The 20503-nt window shown below is 36.9% G+C and overlaps 1 long non-coding RNA gene across 1 annotated transcript; it reads right to left on the reverse strand.

The window, feature by feature from the left end:
* Window positions 1–528: 528 nt before the first annotated feature.
* Window positions 529–2695, reverse strand: LOC113507546. The gene is made up of 3 exons (XR_003401866.1): window positions 2484–2695; window positions 1255–2140; window positions 529–1072 (listed from the first exon to the last, which is right to left on the reverse strand). It is a non-coding gene; the product is annotated as an uncharacterized LOC113507546 (long non-coding RNA).
* Window positions 2696–20503: the final 17808 nt, after the last annotated feature.

Consider the following 20503-nt stretch of genomic DNA (forward strand, 5'->3'; position numbering starts at 1 on the left):
TTAACATCATTGAAGCCTTACACAGTCCTATTCTCATTTAAATCAGACGCCTTGGATACAAAACGTATTATACCAGACTTTACTTTTTATTGTAATCACTGTACAGTAATAAGCTCTTGAGCAGCCATGTTTGCAGAAATTACTGCGCTTGTGTCGATCGATAAGCTCACTATTTTCCGATTTATTGAGGACATTCTCTAATTAAGTATTAGGTGTGTATGAAATTAGCGTAAAAATAACTATTGCGAGTCATGAGTTCATTTTGTATTTTTTTTAATAATATTGGTAAATTAATTTATTTATAATAGTAAAGTAGAAGATTCCCTTATTTATATACTTATTGTGCTGTCAAGAACTACGTGTTTCATTTTTTTTTCTTTTTTTTTAGTTAAGATATTACAAAAATGGTCTTTTCGAAACATCAATAGACATTTATTATTACTAAACACTTACTTATATAAGTTTGACGTATTTTTAAAGACGTTTCAATTAATTTTTAAGTATTTTTTTTTAATTTTATGTAGCAGAGTGCGTATACTGTCATGTTAAAATTTTGAGGTTAGAATTAGAAGTTCAGAAGTCACGTCTTTAATGATACGTCAAAGATTTCGAAAATTGAAAGGTAATCTACATTTTTACAGACTTTTTAATTAAAATAAATCAATACTGTAGTAGTTATTTGGCGGAACTGACTAATCTACTAATTTCATTATTTAATTCCTGTCAGTGAAGCTCAAGTCAAAATTTTGAAATATTTTTGGCAACGAGAAGTTAGTAGACTTTATTTTAAATGAAATAAAAAATACATCACTACAAAGTTATCTATGCCGGCGAAAGTGGCGCTAGTAGCGTTATCTTAACTTGAGAAGTTACCAAATCAGTAGGACAAAATTTTAATTCGGATTTTCGCCACCATATATAAATTTGTAGTGCATTACCTGATTTCTTCTAGAAGTTGATTCGAAGATTGAAGCTATTTTTGAGCGATTGAAGATTGTAGCCAGCTTCCTTTGTTCTTTTTTATTTATTTTCGCGCGTGGATATCTTGGACATTTATATGTCATCGATGATGCTAAAATGGTTAAAACCAATTGAAATGACGTTTCTTTAAACAAAAATTCAAATGAAGCACTAGTATTTTTCAGGAGCATTATACATTTAAAATGTTAAGCCTTTTAATACTTTGCAGAATAAGAATGAATTGAATTTGATTGAAAGCAGTTACGTTAAGACTGAATAATTGTATTTACATACCTTAGGAATTCTTGAGCTTCACTCTGGTCAAAGAAATAAGTTCTACTAGACCTGATGACAAATACATTAATATTAAGGACTAAGTTAAGAATCAAAATAGTATACTAAGAACAGCTGGATCGCTGGAAGAGGCACAAAAGACAGACAGTCGCATGTTTTTCTAAGTTTTTTTTTTAATTTCGCGACTAGATGTATACATAATATTTATTATATTTTTTCGCATATTTTCTCGCAAGAGCATAGCGTATTGGCAGGATGCAGAAATTTCATTTGGCTAGAGGGGCTGCGCAGAAATGACTTCGCTTCATACTCGAATATGACAGTAGTGACTATAATAACTGATTAAATGAACCTTTAGTAAAATGTTAAGGTGATTACAGTCACGTTGCAAGGTGAAGTGTGCAAGGTCATTTCTGGTAGAGCAATGGGGAAAATATTCCTGGTTTTTTTTAGACCAGTTTTGACTAAGCATCTTAGTGACTATTCTTTGCATACAGTGTTATAACAAATACTCTATGTCTGGACAGACTCCGGTTATATTATAAATGGGACTCCTTAGCAAGTAAAGAACTTCTTTATAAACAAAAAAAAAATTACGGAAAAACTTGTCTCTAAAATGATCAGCTCGTTTGATCAAAATTTGAGAAACCTTTTTTGTTTAAATAGATCCAAGAGAGAGCATCTCCGCTTTCTTGGATAAGGTATTACCATGTTGAAAAGCGTTTAATATATAACCGGGTTCCGTTCCAACACGTTATTAGTAGTTATTGTCTGAAATACTTACGCCTCATTCGGTGATGCAGTCGGTGGCACCAGTGGGATGTGTGGATTGACTTCGGTCCAGAGATCCACGTAGATTTTATACTTGTAGACCGTAGTAGTAGGCCTAAAATTTAAAGATGTCTTAGAACTAATCTGATGGGCAATGAAGATAAGATGTCTTTTATAGAGAATCGGTTGAGTGCAACTTGGAAAACATCAGGAAATTACTACACTTTATCATTAGTTGTTTCACCAACAGACATGACAAATTTTAACTCTCTACCTACATTAAGATTCACGAGACCTAGTGTTAAACAGACTCTAGACCGTCATGTTTCCTGGCCATTTTTAGTTATACTTCAAAAGGAAAATTTTGGGAAAAGTCGCCAACGAAACTTTGTCTTTCCAAAGACCCTTTTTATCCGTCAGGTACTACTATGTATGAAACATTGCTAATTCAAACTTACTCTAGACCCGTAATCTTTTTTATCTTCATCTCGACGAGGTAGTAGGGCGAGTTCTTCTCACGCGTCACGAGCACCGTCATGTAGCTGCTCCGAGCCATGGTGCTCTATAAACAAGGGGAAACATACTGTCAGGATGGGATACCTTGGAGTAAAGAGTAAAGTAAATGTGTGTGTATGGAATATGAATCTATACTAATATATAAAGCTGAAGAGTTTGTTTGTTTGTTTGTTTGTTTGTTTGTTTGAACGCGCTAATCTCAGGAACTACTGGTCCAAATTGAAAAATTATTTTTGTGTTGAATAGACCATTCATCGAGGAAGGCTTTAGGCTATAAACCATCACGCTGCGACTAATAGGAGCGAAGATACAAAGGAAAATGTGAAAAAAATAGGGCAGGTATAAAGCTTACTTATATCTTCTACCCACGGACGAAGTCGCGGGCAACAGCTATATTTAATACTAGCTGTTGCCCGCGACTTCGTCTGCGTGATTTTCAAGATGTGAAAAACTATGAAGTTATAACGATCATCGCAAAAATGTAATGCAATATTGAAAATGAAACACCTTTTTTTACATTTTAAGCTTGCTTTTTTTCTAAATTATAATGAATCTTGAGCGGCCCAAAGACTATCAAATGTTTGAATCAAACACATTTCATCGTTTACGATACTATCCTGGTGTCAAATATTTCACAGCTGTTTTAATGACTTTTTCTTATTTAATCCCAAAAAGAGGGGCTTATAATTTTGACATATCTGCCTGCCTGCCTGTCTGTCTGTGACATCATAGCTTCCGAACGAATTGTACAATTTTAATTTAAACGTGAATTATGTGCGTGTGTTCGTTAAGACATGTTTGACAAATCGAGCCGTATAAAAATGGGGGGGGCGGGGATGCAAGTGTGAAAAAATAACAGAAGGTATAACTCAGTCTTAGCACTTCTGCTAAAAATGTTTTACTTTCGAGGCTTTCCATTTTCTAATTGGGTGGGTTATGATTTTCGAGCACGTCTGTTTTTTAGCCGGCCTACACCTGAAATTGTTAGACGGATTATGATAGTGATTATGAGGTATCATAAAATTATTATTGTACTGTAACCAAAGAGGTAAACCAGAACCATATTACTGAGGCCCCGGTGTCCGTTCGTCTGTCGGTCACCTGGCTGTTTCTCAGGAACAGTGATAGCCAGACAGTTGATATTTTCACACACGATTTTTCTGACGATATAAATAAGATGTCAAATTATTTTTGTGGACGGAGCTGGTGAAGTGAGAGTCGGGCTCGGTAACTGTGGATGTTACATAGTGTCATAAGATATAAGATTTTGCAAAATTGCGCCCAGATAAACGGTTTCCTGAAACACGTTATGTTTGATTGTCCTCTTATATTAAAACTGATCTTCCTCACAAACATTTGGAATATTACCAAAATAAAAAAGTTGGTAAACGTGTTATCTTGGTCCCTGGTGTTTTGATCATGATTTGCCTTTAAATTGCTGATAAATAAATAGCGTGAAAAAAAATATCAGACACCCCTTTTTTTAAATTGACGATGACAAAAATCTAAAGTATAGGTAGAGAGAAGAGTATATGTGTAATTTGGGTTGTTACAACAAAGCAAAATATGAACATAAAAGTGACTTCCTGCGCATGAGTTCTATTTACTGTACCAATTTACAAAGAAAAAATACGTATTTTATTCGTTAACCTACCTGACGATCATTGAAGTAAAACACCGTCTAAAGACTACATGAGGTTGGTTATGAGGTTACGCTGTCGACATCGACAGCCAAAATGAATTTTCCAGACATTGTATGACGGATGTAAGTGCTGATAGCTACACGCTATTATCAGCCTTATTGGGGAAATTTCCAAAAATATGTTCCTTATCCTCGTCGGCTTAGCTTTGGGATCTCAGAAATTCATTCCGTCTTGTTCCTTCCCCTGTTTTTAAAAGGGTACGAAAGAAGAAAATTTTAAATAAGTAGAGATTACAATAAATTGTTACAGGAATTTTTGGAAGGGCCACGTGTGCGGTCTCTGTAATGGCGGATGTAGACCAATCAAATCGTTAAAATGTTGAAAAATCCCAGGTATCAGTAGACATTGTTCTATGAATAGATACGTAATGTCAAAAACCGTCTAGCGTACGCTCTTATTAATTGATAGCTTTGGTCTTATAGATCTTTCACCTATTATGAAGTTTTTATGCAAGTTTTCTGGGCTTTTCTATCCGAAATACTTTTGGCCTATGTAATGGTGCAAATTTAAGAAAACATTATTCCATTGTTTGAAAAGCTTTTTTTTGTTTGAAAGTTTATATTTTTGTTGCTAGTTGTTACAGATTAACCAAGGTAATATAATTAACTGTGTCGTTCAGTAATTTATTGTTATGCATGTTGATGAGATCAATGTGAACTACATGCAACTTTGGGTTGAGTGTCACTACGAATGTTTTGATCTTAAAGTCCCATCGCCAACAATACCGAACTGAAAACATAGGTATATACTTCTATCGTAAATAAATACAAAATCATATCACATTTGAACTTGAGTAATAGTACAACAATAAAAATAATTTAAATAAAAGTATTAATAGTTTATGTTTCTTTTATTTTAATTATTGTCGCGCTAGGTCTACATTAGACTTGAAAAAGAATAAAATGACTGATTTTGTGAAAATGATTTACTTTCGAAAAAATATATTATTGCTCTGCCAAAAGTCTTAAGATAAATAGCATGATGTTTTTTGAGTAAATTGATGACCATGCTGCCTACTACTCAATGGGGTGAAAATAAACCTCATAATTGTATTACACGATGTTACGGGTGAGTCCAAAAATTTAAAACTTTACTGCTCATGCTCCCTGCATAGTAGCGTTATGGTTTTTGTATATTTGTTGTATCATGTCTACGATAAGGTTCAAGCAAAATTTGAACGAAATATATTCAGTAGTTTATGAGATAATTTGATATTTGTGTATAGATATAAAAGGCTCCTGCTCACCCCCTGTAACGAAAAGCGAGATAATAAGTAAAAAGTATGTTGACGGGACCTCTTGTTGATATTCTCTGAAAATATGAATCAAATCTATCCAGTACTTTCCGAGATCTTTCCGGACATACATACAGACAAACAGACAAACAGACAAACAGACAAAAATTCTAAAAATCATATTTTCGGCATCGGAATCCTTCGTAGACCACCCTCCAATTATTCTTTTTTTTAAATATTCAATGTACAGTTTTCACTTTTCTACAATTTTATTATATGTATAGATACCGTTAATTAAAAATACAAAATGCCACCTAAAAAACGACCATCTTTATCTCGAAATTCGAGAGATGCTAAGAGGATGAGAAATGCGCGTTCTCAAGAATCAGCAGAGGAAAGAGAACATCGATTAAACTCTATGAGAGTTAGTGCCTCAACTTCTCGAGCCAATGCAAGCTCTCCAGAGAGAGAGATGCGATTAGCAGCTGACAGAGCGAGACGAGCTACATCACGTGCGTCTCAAAGCTTTTCTCAACGAGAACTTAGGCTTACTATTGACCGAGAACAACATGTGTTATCCCGAGAAGCTGAAACTGCTTCACAACGAGAACTACGGCTCACAGCTGACCGAGAACGTCATACATTGTCTCGCGAGTCAGAAACCTTCACTGAAAGGGAACTACGGCTTACAGCTGATCGCGTATCGATCGCGATTCCCAATATGAAGACCGTTTCACAAATTATAGGGTGCACCATAATATTATTCGATCGCTTGAAGATGAAAATGAGCATGTACAACGAATAGAGTCGGTACGCGAACATTACAATTCTTTGAGACAAGATCGATTAATAAGTTTGTCTAATGAAAGATTAAGAATCGAAAATATTCGGTATCTTGAAACGGACGAACAGCGAGAGGCCCGTCTTACCTCAAACAGATTTCGACATAGTCTTAATAACTTACATTTACACATAGCTGATCAATCTATAATTTCGGTGGCGTGGTCCGACAAATATAAAAGTGGGTTTGCTTATAACCTCGCAATTGATTACAGATCATCTTCTTTCATGGGCAATATGTATGTGCAAAATGTAGTATGTGTTTTTTGTAGTGTTTCTGTTGTTCTGGAGGCAAAATAAATTTGCCTTCTTTCGCAGACCCGCCGGAACTATTGAATTCACTACTTTTGCACATGTTCCATGTGCAATCTAAACAGTTCTTAGACAATATTCGCACTTATAATAGTGCGTTTCAAATGACATCCTTTGGTGCTCAACAAATCTCAAAAGGTCCTTTCATGCCTACTTTTAAGGTACAACGTCAGGTTAACCATTTGATAGGATCCCTTTTGCCTGAAGACCAACCTAAGTTTCTTCAAATATATTTCGTATCCGACTACAACGAACAGTCGAATATAAGAAATCAATATTTCCCGAATTTAAATACTGAACTAATTTCACAACTTCAAGACATGTTGCATCAGGTTAATTCATATGTATGCAGTTTCAAATCGGCACTAGAAGCTCTTCCTCGATATGATGATAGCAATTATAAAATTGTTATAAATGCCGAAAGGCGTCCAACTCAGGAACATCCTGGGCGTTATAATGCTCTATCCACAAATTAAGTTGCTGTGGTATGGTCGACCAAGAACGTGATAGGCGTGATATTGTTATCCGGTCCAGAGACAATCGTTTGCAACGTATATACGAAACCCATAGGGCTTATGACAGTTTGCAATATCCTTTGATATACTGTCGAGGGGAAGATAGTTATAATTTTGTTTTATACCAAACTGATCCGCATACAGGTGCACCTAATTATAATAAAAAGATTTCATGCCTTCAATTTTATTGTTACCACTTGCAAGTGAGACGGAATAGGTTGGTATACTTTCAACGTTTTCGTGGCTTATTCAATCAGTTTATTGTTGACATGTACGCAAAAATTGAAACCGAAAGGTTAGTTTACATACGATCTAATCAAAGGCAGCTACGCGCTGAAGAATACGTACACTTTCGCGACGCCATGCAGCAATATAATGATACGGTGAATATGGGCCGCTTAGTTATTTTACCCTCTTCTTTTATGGTGGTCCACGGTACATGCACGAACGTACTCAAGATGCTTTTTGTTACGTAAGAAAATATGGATGTCCTGACTTATTTATTACTGTAACTGCCAATCCTAAGTGTGATGAAATCACTCGGGAGCTTCTTGAGGGTCAAGCACCGCATGACCACCATGATATCATCGCAAGAGTTTTTCATTTAAAATTAAAATTAATGATAGATATACTTACCAAAGATAACATTTTTGGAGAAGTATTGTGTTATATGTATAGTGTTGAATGGCAAACACGCGGCTTACCTCACGCACATATCCTGCTATGGTTAGAAGATGAGGTTCGACCTAATGATGTAGACAGTTTAATCAGTGCTGAAATTTCAAGTCCGATTGCAGATCGCGTGCTATACGACATTGTTAAAACCCATATGGTACATGGTCCATGTGGTGCATTTAACGGGAATTCTCCTTGCATGCAAGACGGTCGTTGCACTAAAAGATATCCAAAATGCTTAGTGGATGAAACTGTAACAGGACATGATGGATACCCATTATATCGTCGTCGTTCAAGAGACAATGGTGGTTTTACTGTTGGAAAACGAGTGTCTAGACAACAGGTAACTGTAGATAATAGGTGAGTCGTTCCGTATTCGCCTGTGTTGTCTAGAACATTTCAAACTCACATAAATGTTGAAATGTGTAATAGTGTAGAGTCAATAAAATATATTTGTAAGTACATTAATAAGGGCAGTGACCAAGCTAGATTTGCGTTGAGAAATGAACATGACGAAATTACTGACTTCAGTCAGGCAGATATATTAGTTCTTCAGAAGCTGTGTGGCGGATCTTAAGTATCAACATTCACGAAAGATATCCACCTGTGACTCATCTAGATGTTCATCTTGAAGGCGGTCAACTTATATATTGCAACGCCGAAAATGTTACAGAACGATTAGAGAACCCTAGACAAACAACTTTATTAGCATTCTTTCGACTTTGCCAAACTGATGATTTTGCAAAATCTCTTTTGTATGAGGAAGTTCCATCGTATTATACCTACAATATGCAACGAGGTGTCTTTAATCGGAGACGCCGTGGCAGGCCTGTAGGTGGCGAGTCAGGTATTTTCAAAGAACATGTTCTTGGTAGAGTGTATACCGTTCATCCTAATAACGCTGAGTGTTTCTATTTGCGATTATTATTACACACAGTGCGAGGACCAACCTCATTTATAGATTTTAGAAAAGCTTGCCAAGCGCGTCATTTGCTTGAAAATGATCAGCATTGGGATGACGCTTTAGCAGAATCCTGTATTAGTGATAATCCACGACGGTTATCCATTTATTTGTAACATTACTAAAATTTTGTAATTTGTCAGATGCTATACAATTATGGAAAAAATATAAAGAAAAACTTGCAGAAGACTTTCTTAGGAATATATCTCACAATGATGAAGGCACAACTAATGATAATGTCCGTGATCTTGCTATATATCAGTGTTTATTGGCTCTTCAGGATGACTTAACAGCAGTAGGCGGTAAATTACTATATGAATATGGTTTGCCAACACCAACCTCAGTCGGAGAGGTTACTAAAAGGGAATATTCCCATTATACCAAATAATTTTACGTTCCAATTTAAAAGAACGCAATTCCCGGTATCGGTGTGTTATGCAATGACAATTAATAAAGCTCAAGGGCAGACTTTTCGTGTTGCCGGAGTAGATCTCGGTGTCAGTTGTTTCTCGCATGGTCGGTTATACGTTGCTCTTTCCCGGGTTAGCAGTTCTAGAAATCTTTATGTTTACGTGCCGGACGCAACAACTTCCAATATAGTTTAAGCCTCATGTAAACGTGATCTTAACAATATTACCAATACATTAACTTAATAACAGAAGGAGTTACACGCTAACAGATTCGCGGACACAGCTATCTTTTCTGCCGAAAGTCGCTATTACACGCGAACGAAGTCGCGGGCAAAAGCTAGTATGATAAATAAAATAAATGAATAAATGCGGACAACATCACATATATTGTTCTGAACCCAAAGTAAGTTGCTAAAGCACTTGTGTTATGGAATTCAGATACAACGAAGGTACCACAAACACCCAGAACCGAGACAATGTAGAAATGTGAATTTTTACATTGACCCGACCGGGGATCAAACCCAGAACCTCAGACCTAGCGACACCTTGAAACCGGTGCGTGCGCCACTCGACACTGCCAGATGGACCGACGACCTGGTGAAAGCCGCTGGGTCTCGTTGGATGCTGGTGGCAATGATCCGTCGCGCTTGAGAATGTATGGAGTGGCCTATGTCCAGCTTTGGACAGCTATAGGCCGAAATGATGATGATGATGATGAACAGATAATAGGCTAATTGATGTGTTAAAAGGTTAATTTTTGTTCAAGTTTTGATAGATGATCACTTTATGTTATTTTGCGATGTCAAATATGGTTGTCGAAAAATGTCTAAGATGTTCATTCAAGTTCAAGTTTACGAATAGTAAAGCCTTAAAACGTACTATGGACGATGGTAATGCTTTGCCCATTAAAGAAGAATTGAGCAGTGATCGCCATGTTTGCTAATTTGGAACCCGGTACTTCTTTCATTTGCCGAAAGATGTTTCACTGTTCTTTGTTTTGCCTATTGTTCCAAGTTCCATTCAAAGAAGAAAACGTTAAGTAAGGCTACGTCGTTAAGCTTAACTTGACCATGCATTTCGAGCAAATCAATACCTCTATCATAATTGCCAGAAGTAAAAGGATGAAAACTCTGAGCATCGAAATTTTTTAAGTGGATTGTTAATATTCGAGCAAACTATTCATAAGGAATGAGGAATGAATGAAAAATGAAAGAAATGAATAAACCTATAAAAGCTGATAGCTAGCTTTCTTCTGTGTAACCAAAAGACGTAACAAGACGAATCAAATGAGTTCAGACTTGATGAGTTTTGCCCCAATTGCAAAGTGTCATAATCTCAAAAGGTATAAAACACTTACTTTTAATTCGTCGTTACAGCTTTCAGGTGGCGGCACGAAGTCCCTGTCAAAGAGGGTGGGGATGGGCGGTCCTGGAACAAAGTAAAACCTATCAATGCAACTACGAAAATAAAAAAGGTCAAGAAATTAAGTTGTTATGTTATTAGCAATTCACACATTAACTACAATAACTTAAACACAAATATAAAAAAAACATTTTTAAGTAATAATAATAATAATAATAATAAATCCTGGGACAACTCACACACGGTTATCTGATCCCAAGCTAAGCAGAGCTTGTGTTATGGTAACCAGACAACTGATAAACTTACTTATATATTTCTAAATACATACATATTATAGATAAATTACACCCAGACACCAGAACAAATGATCATGCTCATCACACAACATTTATCCTGGGCGGGAATCGAACCCACGACCTCCGGTATAGCAGTCAGGGTCACTAACCACTAGACCAACAGGCCCGTCAAACAAGTCTTAGAATCTTTCAAGTTGTAAGTATTTTTCAAACTAGCAGAGCTGGTTCGATAGGATCTGTACTATCCTCGCTGGGGACGCCCACGAAATATCCGCATTGCGTCATTTAACCGCACTCCTTGCTGCCTCTATCTATCTCCCTCCCGAATTCCCGCTACTCCCTCCCCCTTCTCGAACGTGGCTGGCAGTTTAAGTCGACTCACCCAGAACAAAGGCTTATCTTCATCAAACGCAGTAACTAAATACACCTTTAAATCTTGATCTCCTTTGAAAATGCCACAAAAGGTACTCTAGAATGTAACGTTTCTTAAAGTAAAGCGCGAGAAGATAGACGCGTGTTACATGCTTGGCGTTCGCAAAATAACTGCATTGCGCTATTTCCCTCGTCCCTCGCCACCCCTCCCCTCTCCGCCCCGCGACCCGACCCTGCAACCACCCCCCCCCCCAACCTCTCCTCGCACACTGCGCAGCGCCCATAGCAACCGCCGACCCGGGCAAAGCTAAAGTCGATCCCGCAAAACATCTGCATTGCGTCATTCTATCGCGAACAAGACATATTTTTTCTGCCTGCACCCTCTTCCTCGTCCTTCCCTAGTCAAAACCGTGGCTCAAGTCGACCCGGAGAGAATAGGCTCAAGGCTAATCAAAGCTCAACCCGTAACCGTTAAAAGCTATCCGTAGAAAAGTAGCGATTTAATCTGCGTATTAGATACTTCTTGCGCATGCGTGGCATGTTGCGCAAAATGTTCGGTTATTTTGCCTAATAGAACTTTATAGAAAAAAACATAGTGTCCTCGTAACCAATAAAAATATCGTTGAAGATAACAGCGTCTTTAAAAAAATGCTAGCTTATTATCTATATTGTTATCCGAATCTCATCTCAAAAGAGGTTCGTATTTAAAAACTATTGTTAAATTTCAAAAGTGCACTCAAAACAAAGTATAATGGAAATATGAATGCTATCCCCACCACAGACGACCACAGATTTACTGCATTGCGCCATATCCCAACCCTCCCTCCTCACCGCGTCTACCCCGCTTTAACCCTATCGCTCGACTTCAATCCCCGCGACTCCCCCCCCTCCTCTCATACCTCCGCTTAGCCGACCCCGCCAGAACAGAGCTATTTTATAATACATCTGCATTATGCATAACCACTATATTCCTCTTGTGTTCCCTCTACCCTCGTCTACTCTTCTGTAGCTCTAGCTAACCTAGCCAAAGCAAAGACAAAAGCTAAACCTAATAGTTCTTGCACTAAATCACCTATCCTGCTCTTTCATTCCCTACAATACCAGGATAAACTTGAATCTCAACAAATAAGAATCGAAACATTTCGTTAACCCGATCAGTTGGAAGGAGTTCTGTTAAGCATAACGATTGCTTAAAAGACTTGGAGAAATAGAGTGCCTTTCAAAAAAGTCATAGCAATGGAAAAAGAAAATTCAAAAAATATAGGCATAAAAACTTTGTTTTTAAATTATAACAGTGGATTATAATTTTTCTTTTCCACTAATTGGGCTATTTATATCTCAAGGGTGGGCTTATATGAAAGGTAAAATTCCATTTATCGGAATGTTATAATATAATTTCACTTCAGGAGAAATATTCACAGTAGATTCTTGCGATGTAAAAAAGTTTTTTTTATATATAACTACTTAAAACATTGATCTGCCTAACCGTATTACATAATCTACGCCAACTAGTCACTGGTAATTCAAATTAAGTGCATAAAAATTATACATACGTTGTAAGAATCAACAAAGGACCATCTAAAATACTCAATTTCCAACTACAGGAGAAAATGTGGCAGAAACCCTGCTAATATCGCCGGACACACCCTTAAAATAGCCAGGCATCTTGAGCACCTTCCTTAACTCAAACTGATCTGGGCTGAACAAGGCTAAAGGATATCCAGGAACGTCGTATCACGGTAAACCCAGATGTCATTTGGCGCGTCATATGTTGCGCAACATGTTCGAATAGCTTAATATCGCAAAAATACACGTTGATCTCAACACGAACAACCATTTAAATATTATAGGCGAAAATATTTATTAAAATGCCGCAAACAAAACTCTTAGCCAAAAAACATCCGAATTACGACTTATTAAAAAAAATGGTTATCTTTTTCCAACTCTTTGTAGTCGAAATGTTTATACACTTAAATTAAAAGTTATAATATTATTTATTTCCAATTACACTAACAGACAGCAACAAAAACTATTGTTCAATAAGTTAAGACGCTTCACAGGCATAACGCTCTTACGTAATAGCAAGGTAACTCTGATCGTGAATATAAAAAAGAAACTTACATATCGATCTTCACTACTGTTTCCCAATGACTGCATAGTTCCAACCAGAGACTGACCAAAGGATTTATATAATTAAATGAGCAGGACCGAAAAAACACTCGTGCTGTCCTCGCCAGAGGTGGCCACAGAATAACTGCATTGCGCCAATGTCCTTCTCCCCCTTGGCGTCTCTACCCCGCTATATATCTCACTCCCCGAACCCCGCAAGTCCCCCCCCCTCAACCACGCCCGGATCTCACCCCCCCCCTGCCTGTATAACCTCTCCTGTAGCGCATAGCGACCCGGCCAGAACAGAGCTGTTGCGTAATAATTCTAGAACATTACAGCTCTTTCCATGGAAGCGGCCTTGTGCCATTTTCCCCGCCCATCCCCTCCTCTAACCCGCTGTAAACCTTCCTCCCTACCATTCTGACCTCTGCCCGGGCATCTCACTTAGCTCAGATCGACCCGGCTAGAACAAAGCTATAGGCTAAACCAGGCAGTTCTAGGAATTAACTACCTACTCTTCATTCACCATATTAAGAAGCCTAGCAAAGAAGACGTTCTTCTATCTAATTATAAAAGAAAAGATAAAAACATTTTTAGCTCTTAAATTCCTCAATATTCTATTTCTAATTATTAATACCTATCCTTCAGGAATTCATAGATTGATCAGATGATTCCGGTGATCAGATTATAGGGGATAAAAAGACACATTAAAAAATTGGATGTAAGTAGGTACGATCGATTTTCGAAAATTAAATGGCAACGATCACATCTTGGAAAGAAGCATACTAAATCAAAAGTATCGTTACTGATATTTGCCTTTTCTCTGACAATTCTATTTATATACTTAGACTAAGATTTAAGGTTTATTAAAAAGCTCCTTATTGTACTACTATTTTAGGTTAATTAAAAAAAACATTTAATTTCACGATCCTTGCTTCTTGCTGTTATCTTGGAAGTTCATGAAGGCCTCGAAGGGACGGTGGGTTCAGAAAGATAAAGGATTCCCATATTTGTAGTAGTAAAAGTAGCTCACAAGTCCCATTGGTAGCTCAAATCAAACTGGCTAAATCAAAACCTACTGGCTAGCTAAAGCTTTATAGCACTAGAAATAAATCCGTTCTCCTAATCTTCGGAAAACCAGCAAAGGCGGTGATTAAACCTTATTAATTTGAATTAGGACAACAATTAATGAGTTAGAAGTATTTCCACAGGTGCTACCAAGACCAAGAAGAGCGATCACAAAAAAGGAACGCCTTAAGAAAAAGTCTTAGCAACGTACATAATAAGAAACGTTACATTCGAAAGATACCGCGTCTTTCAAAAAAAAAAAATTGTTCTTATTAGGCTATTTATATCTCAAGGTTAATAATCGTCTTTTATGGAAAAGAAACTAATAACATTTTGAATTCTAACCTAAATTGTGTTTCGTATTATTGTAGTTTATAGTGTGATAAGCGATCACTAAATTCTAGACTATATTTTATTTGAAGCAAACTGTTTAACTCTACTTTGGTTTATGAAACTAAGAGACAGACTATTAAGACAATGAAAATTTATCTATGAAATCAGCAAATTTCGTTCGTTATGTTATGTATAGGCTCAATCGTATTACGTAAAAACAAACAATGTTCACTGAAAATTCAACAATAGATTAATATAATCAATTTAAAAAACTTACCTTTTGTCTATCGCAACTTCTCCTAGATGGCAGCGTACAATTCGGACCAGACGTGGTAGACCTAAAACAAAACAAAACAAATTTAACAATTCCAAAGACAAAGCAATTTTATATACAAATTCTATTAATATTTTACAATTCAATTTAGAAAGCTACTAACGAATGAAGCTTGTATCGGTAGAAACCCGTTGCGCGTCCCTATCTTCAAAGGGGGCTTCAGGATCCAATATGACACACAGCCAATATAGGTTGTGTAAGAGAAACCGTGCTGTCCTCACCAGAGGCTCCCACAGAATAACTGCATTGCGCAATTTCCCTCCCTAACGCCGGCCTTGCCCCGCTACCGGCACCACGCCCCTCTACCCCGCCCCCCGCTGTACCCCCTCTATCACCGTACGGAGCTTCAAGCCGACCCGGCCAGCGCAGACCTAGATAGCATAGATGATAACTGCATTGCGTCATTTCCCCGCACCCCTCACCTCCCCTGACCTGTTTGCTACCCCCTCCCCGCCCCGCTCTTCCTACTACCCCCCTCTGTCCGCGCATCCTCCGTAGGTTGAGCCAACCCGGCCAGAACAAAGCGAAGGCTAAACCTAACTATTCTGGGAACTTCCACCTACCTCTAAGTCCTCTGAATTCTTAGAAGATTAACAAAGACGACAGTCGTAATTCCACTCCACAAAAAGTAGATCCGATCAGAAATCAATTAATATATTTAACGATATTAAACTTTGATAAGTAGGTACTAATATAGAAAATTGGCTATGTATAGCGCAACCGAGCTCGTAGAAAAATTTGGTACGCCTTGAGAAAAGGTCTTAGCAATCGCTAAGGAAAACGAGAGCGCCTTATAAGAAAATCATAACAAAACAATACCGTTGATATTAGATGTTATTATTTTGTACTAACTAGAACATTAATTGTATATCAAGGATGTGTTCGTATTAAATTTTCTACCAATACACGTGGTAGAATATTTCAGTAATTTCACTTCAGGACTTTGTTCTTTAACTTTAATAAAAATAATGATTTTAAATACAAAGATTAAAAAATATACTTCACTGCACACATTTTTAAAAATCTACTTCTTTAACTGTAATATAACAGATAAGAAGACTAAGAAGAAAACGCTGCTATGTAAAATAAGTTATAAAAAAAATATATCACTTTGACAGACCATCAAATGACTTGAAATTCAATTGAAGCCTATTTATAGAAATAATAAAAACTTACCTTCAATGTATCGCAACTGCTTCCCGAAGGCAGCAAATCAATATCTGTCTGGATGCGCCGTACCTGAAACAAAATGAAAACTCATTTAAGTATACAAAAAAAAAAAAATCGAAAGATTTCATAATATTGTATCTAAGAAAAGATTCAAACCTAAGGCGCTAACGAGTTTGACATGCGCAGTAGCTAAACCCGGAATCCGTTGGAAAATCCTTTGTTCAAATTAACACAAGTGGAGCAGGAAATTCCGTCCTATCCTCGCCGGAGACGCCCAATAACTGCATTGCGTCATTTCCCTCGTCCCTCACCACCGTTACCCCGCTGCACCCCCCCGCACCCCTCTTACAACCCCGCTACCCCCACTCCACCCGCAGCTCAAACCGACCCGGCTAGAACAAAGATGAACTAAGCTCAAAAGTTCTAGAACTAAACCACCTACCCTTCTCCCCTAGTCTTAGAAGACCAGCGAAGAAGAAGTTCTTGAGTCCGTTGTTACAAAAGAAATCTCTAATTTAACGCAACACGTCCACTCGTTGTCGAACCGATTAAACAATAATAACTCTAATGAGTGAGCGACAACTAAGAAAATGAGCTACAGATGGCACTGCTGAGCTCATGACGTGGGTTGGAAAGAAACAAGGAAAAAAACGGCGCGCATTGAGATAACTTCATAGCAAAAGCGAAGGACAACGATCACGCCTCGGAAAAAAGTCATAGCAATGTGTATAGTTGTGTTGCGAATTTTTTTTATTAGGCGTTATTGTTATAGAATTGAGTTGCATACCTATAAGAAGTTGACTAGAATCTGGCGAGTCCAAATAACAAAGTGACAAATCTAAGTTGCACAACAGTATGGAAATTTCCTTCTATAAATAGACTCGGCCGGTCCGCTGCGAGAGCTCCCAACTCCCAATCTAGGACATCCTGGCATGCCCTAGATTTAAGACCTAAGGCATGCGCACTATCAATGTATCGAATATTGATTCACCCCCCCCCCTCCCACGCCTCCCCCCCACCATTACCCCCACCAACCCTGCCAGCCCGGAGTGATATAAATAGCTGGTCGGCAAGCCTTCCAGAAAAAGTATTTCTTTGTCCGTATCAAACAAAGAAAAGTTTTTCATAAAACAGCAACGTGATTCCGAAACCTAAGCAATTTCAAACCGTCGTCGGCTGATTCTCCGTCCCGAAAAAATGAAATATTGTTTTATTAAAAATTTAATTAAAATCTCAAAGTTTTCTTTTAATACCTAGCATTGGATAACCGCGAATAAACCAACTAAAAACATTAGTTTCCCGCATTCACTTCCCAAAAAACAAGACGAACACCGAATTTTAAACTAATTAAAAAATCAAAAATCATTTCGAAATCCAAAAAAATACCATTACACTATTCTGGCACGTAAAATTCCAAAATCACCATTAAAAAAATATTAAAGTTTCGATTCAAGGCAAAAATCGATGCACCGGACCGCACTGACCAACCGAAATCGAGACAAAGAAATTCTATAAAAACCTTTTTAATTTCGCAAAAACCGCAAATATGATTCAAATCTACTCAAACTATATCCAATTTATCACATATAGTAATATACTCACATAAGAAACCAGTACACTGCACCAAAACTATAATTATTCAAGACGAACGGACGCACGCACTGCGAAGGTACCGAATGTATCGCACACGGCTTGGTACTGGCAATCAATAGCCTTAATAAATCACAGCCTGTCTAGAAATTATGAAAGGCACATGCGCCGTAAATGCATTGGACATCAGATGCGAACCCCGAAAAATTACACCCGAAAATACACTCCAAAAAAACTGAAGTTAGTCTCAACACTCGCCAGAATGATTCCGAAGACACTTTATCACTGATTTTAAGTCAATTTGATATTTAAATTTATTAGTTACGGAAGCAATTTGGACATGACTGCAGTCTTTGGCGCAACAAGTTGCACTGATCGTGCCCTAGAATTTCATCCCCTCACACAGCCCTTAGTACAAGAGTTACGGTCCCAATTCATATTTCATCTCCGAACATGGAGTTAATTTATGGGTTACATTAAATTTTATATTCGTTTTAAACTATTCGTATATTTTGTGTAGTTTTGGAAACATTATTGCAATGTGATAACTACTTATCTCAAATTTAGCAAATTTAAAATTGTTACAATACAAAATCGAATATGAAACTTTATGTTCCATGTACTGTTAACATTTGAACCATCACCGCTATGAATTAAAAAATAATATATATATTAACCAGGTATCCATATACACAAATAAAGATGTAACGGTGAATGTTTCATTTACATGCCCCCAAAAACATACAATATTTTTTAAGGCGTTAACGAAGGTAAAAATTACAAGTTCATTTATTTTTCATACATTTTGAGCTAAAACTCAATTACAATAGTTTTGAGCGATTCGATCTACGCTAACGACTGTCAAAATTACACCTGTCTAGGGTAACTGGTGGTCATTGTAGTTTTAATCATTTTGTTCATTCATCTTAATACTTCAACTTACTTTTTTATTAGTTTGCAGTAGTTTCTACAACAGCGTTCATAAAACTCAACGATTTATTTCTTTAACTACTGCTCATAAAGCCCTGTCACGTGAAGCTGCGGTTAATGTGACGCCATTTTTATTTAAAATATTTTCAAACTTCAGTTCTTGTCCCAGAACTTTTTGTCACTTAACCCTATTTAATGCTTATTCACTTCTCATAGAAGTAAAAACTTCTTTAAAGGCATCTAATTTACAAAGGAAGAAAAAAGTTCCAAAGTAGTTTTAAAATAAACTTTTCTTTTTTCTTAAGGAATAATACGATGCATATAAAAAAAAGAACAATAATATAATCAGTTTTTATCAAGTTACAAAATGTTAACACCCGGTGAGACTTTCAAAGATGTTTGCATGACGTCAACGTGCATGCCCTGAATGCAAAATGGTCTTAAGAAGTAACAATGAACGAAAACATTGAAACAAAGAAGGCATTTCTTTTCATGACTTAGAGACGTAGCACCTTGTCTTTAACTAGTAATTTTGCAGGTGTGAAAGAGGGGCGACGCTCTACATTGTGTAGTGTTCTGTCACGCTTCAACAACTGTAAAATCCTTATTTTAAGAGGTGGTGGATCTCCTAGTCATTATTCATTCCTGTCATCATTGTTTGCCGCCGGCAAAGCCCTCAGGGAGTCAAACTATTTGGAAGGAGCTAATAGTTTGCTTTCGGTTAAATGGGCATCAAATCAATGGCTTTTGGACGCGATATTAACAGATTAAAATTAAATGATAACTATATTTTGTGATCTGGTTAGCTTTCATAATTCAACAAGACTTTAAATTCTGGGGAGCTTTTCCTTCTGCCTTTGACTGCATCCTTGCGCATGAGTTCATTTACAGTAGAAACCTAAACGTTCTTATCTTTCGTACACCACGAGATTGGAAGTTTTTTTTTATGCTAACATCTAAATCTCAGTTTTTACATAGGATAAGGGAAAAAAGCACTAAATAAAATCACCAAAAAAATTTCATTACATCCATTAAAAAAGACAAAACCCAAACTGAAAAAAAATAACCCCAAAAAAATATCGTGCACCAAAAAATCCATCCATTTAAAAAACCTAGTACTCAACGGAAGGACTAAAAGATTGATGAAAACAATTGCAGCCTGACTCCGAAATCACAGGTGAGTAGGACATGCGCGTTGCACCGGCAACCCGAGGGGTAGCCAAACCCTAATGTTATCGATTCGTCACTCTCGTCTGCTGGCCATATCGTGATTTATGCATGCTGAATCTAGATTTGAATTTATAGCTTTTAGGAATACGCTTTTGGGGTGAAAATGGGAGTTTTGGGTTGGATTTTCAGGTTTTTGAGTTTGTAGGTACGTTGGGATGGTTGTTAGGTATGTTTTGAGTAGAAAATATTTGTTTTTTTTTTTGTATATTAATTAAAAAAGAATGAGTGATTATCTCAATTAAGAAACTACTTAACTTTACAACGAAATATATGATGGCTACGAATATTGCTTGTCTCGGCGATATTTGTCTGATTTTCTATTTATATACACCTGGTCTTCGAATTATAGTTTCGATAATCTTTGGGTTTAATATTTGATGTCGGATATGAGATTTACAGGTGATATTTCCTTCTTTTCAAAGTTACAACTATTTACAATAATGATAATGAATTATCATCACTTTCTTAAATTCATTATATCATAAAACCTGCGACGTATTATCAAGGGTTTGGTTTCT

This window comes from Trichoplusia ni, unplaced genomic scaffold (assembly GCF_003590095.1).
Source record: "Trichoplusia ni isolate ovarian cell line Hi5 unplaced genomic scaffold, tn1 tig00002409, whole genome shotgun sequence".
In the NCBI taxonomy this organism is placed as follows: Eukaryota; Metazoa; Arthropoda; class Insecta; order Lepidoptera; family Noctuidae; genus Trichoplusia; species Trichoplusia ni.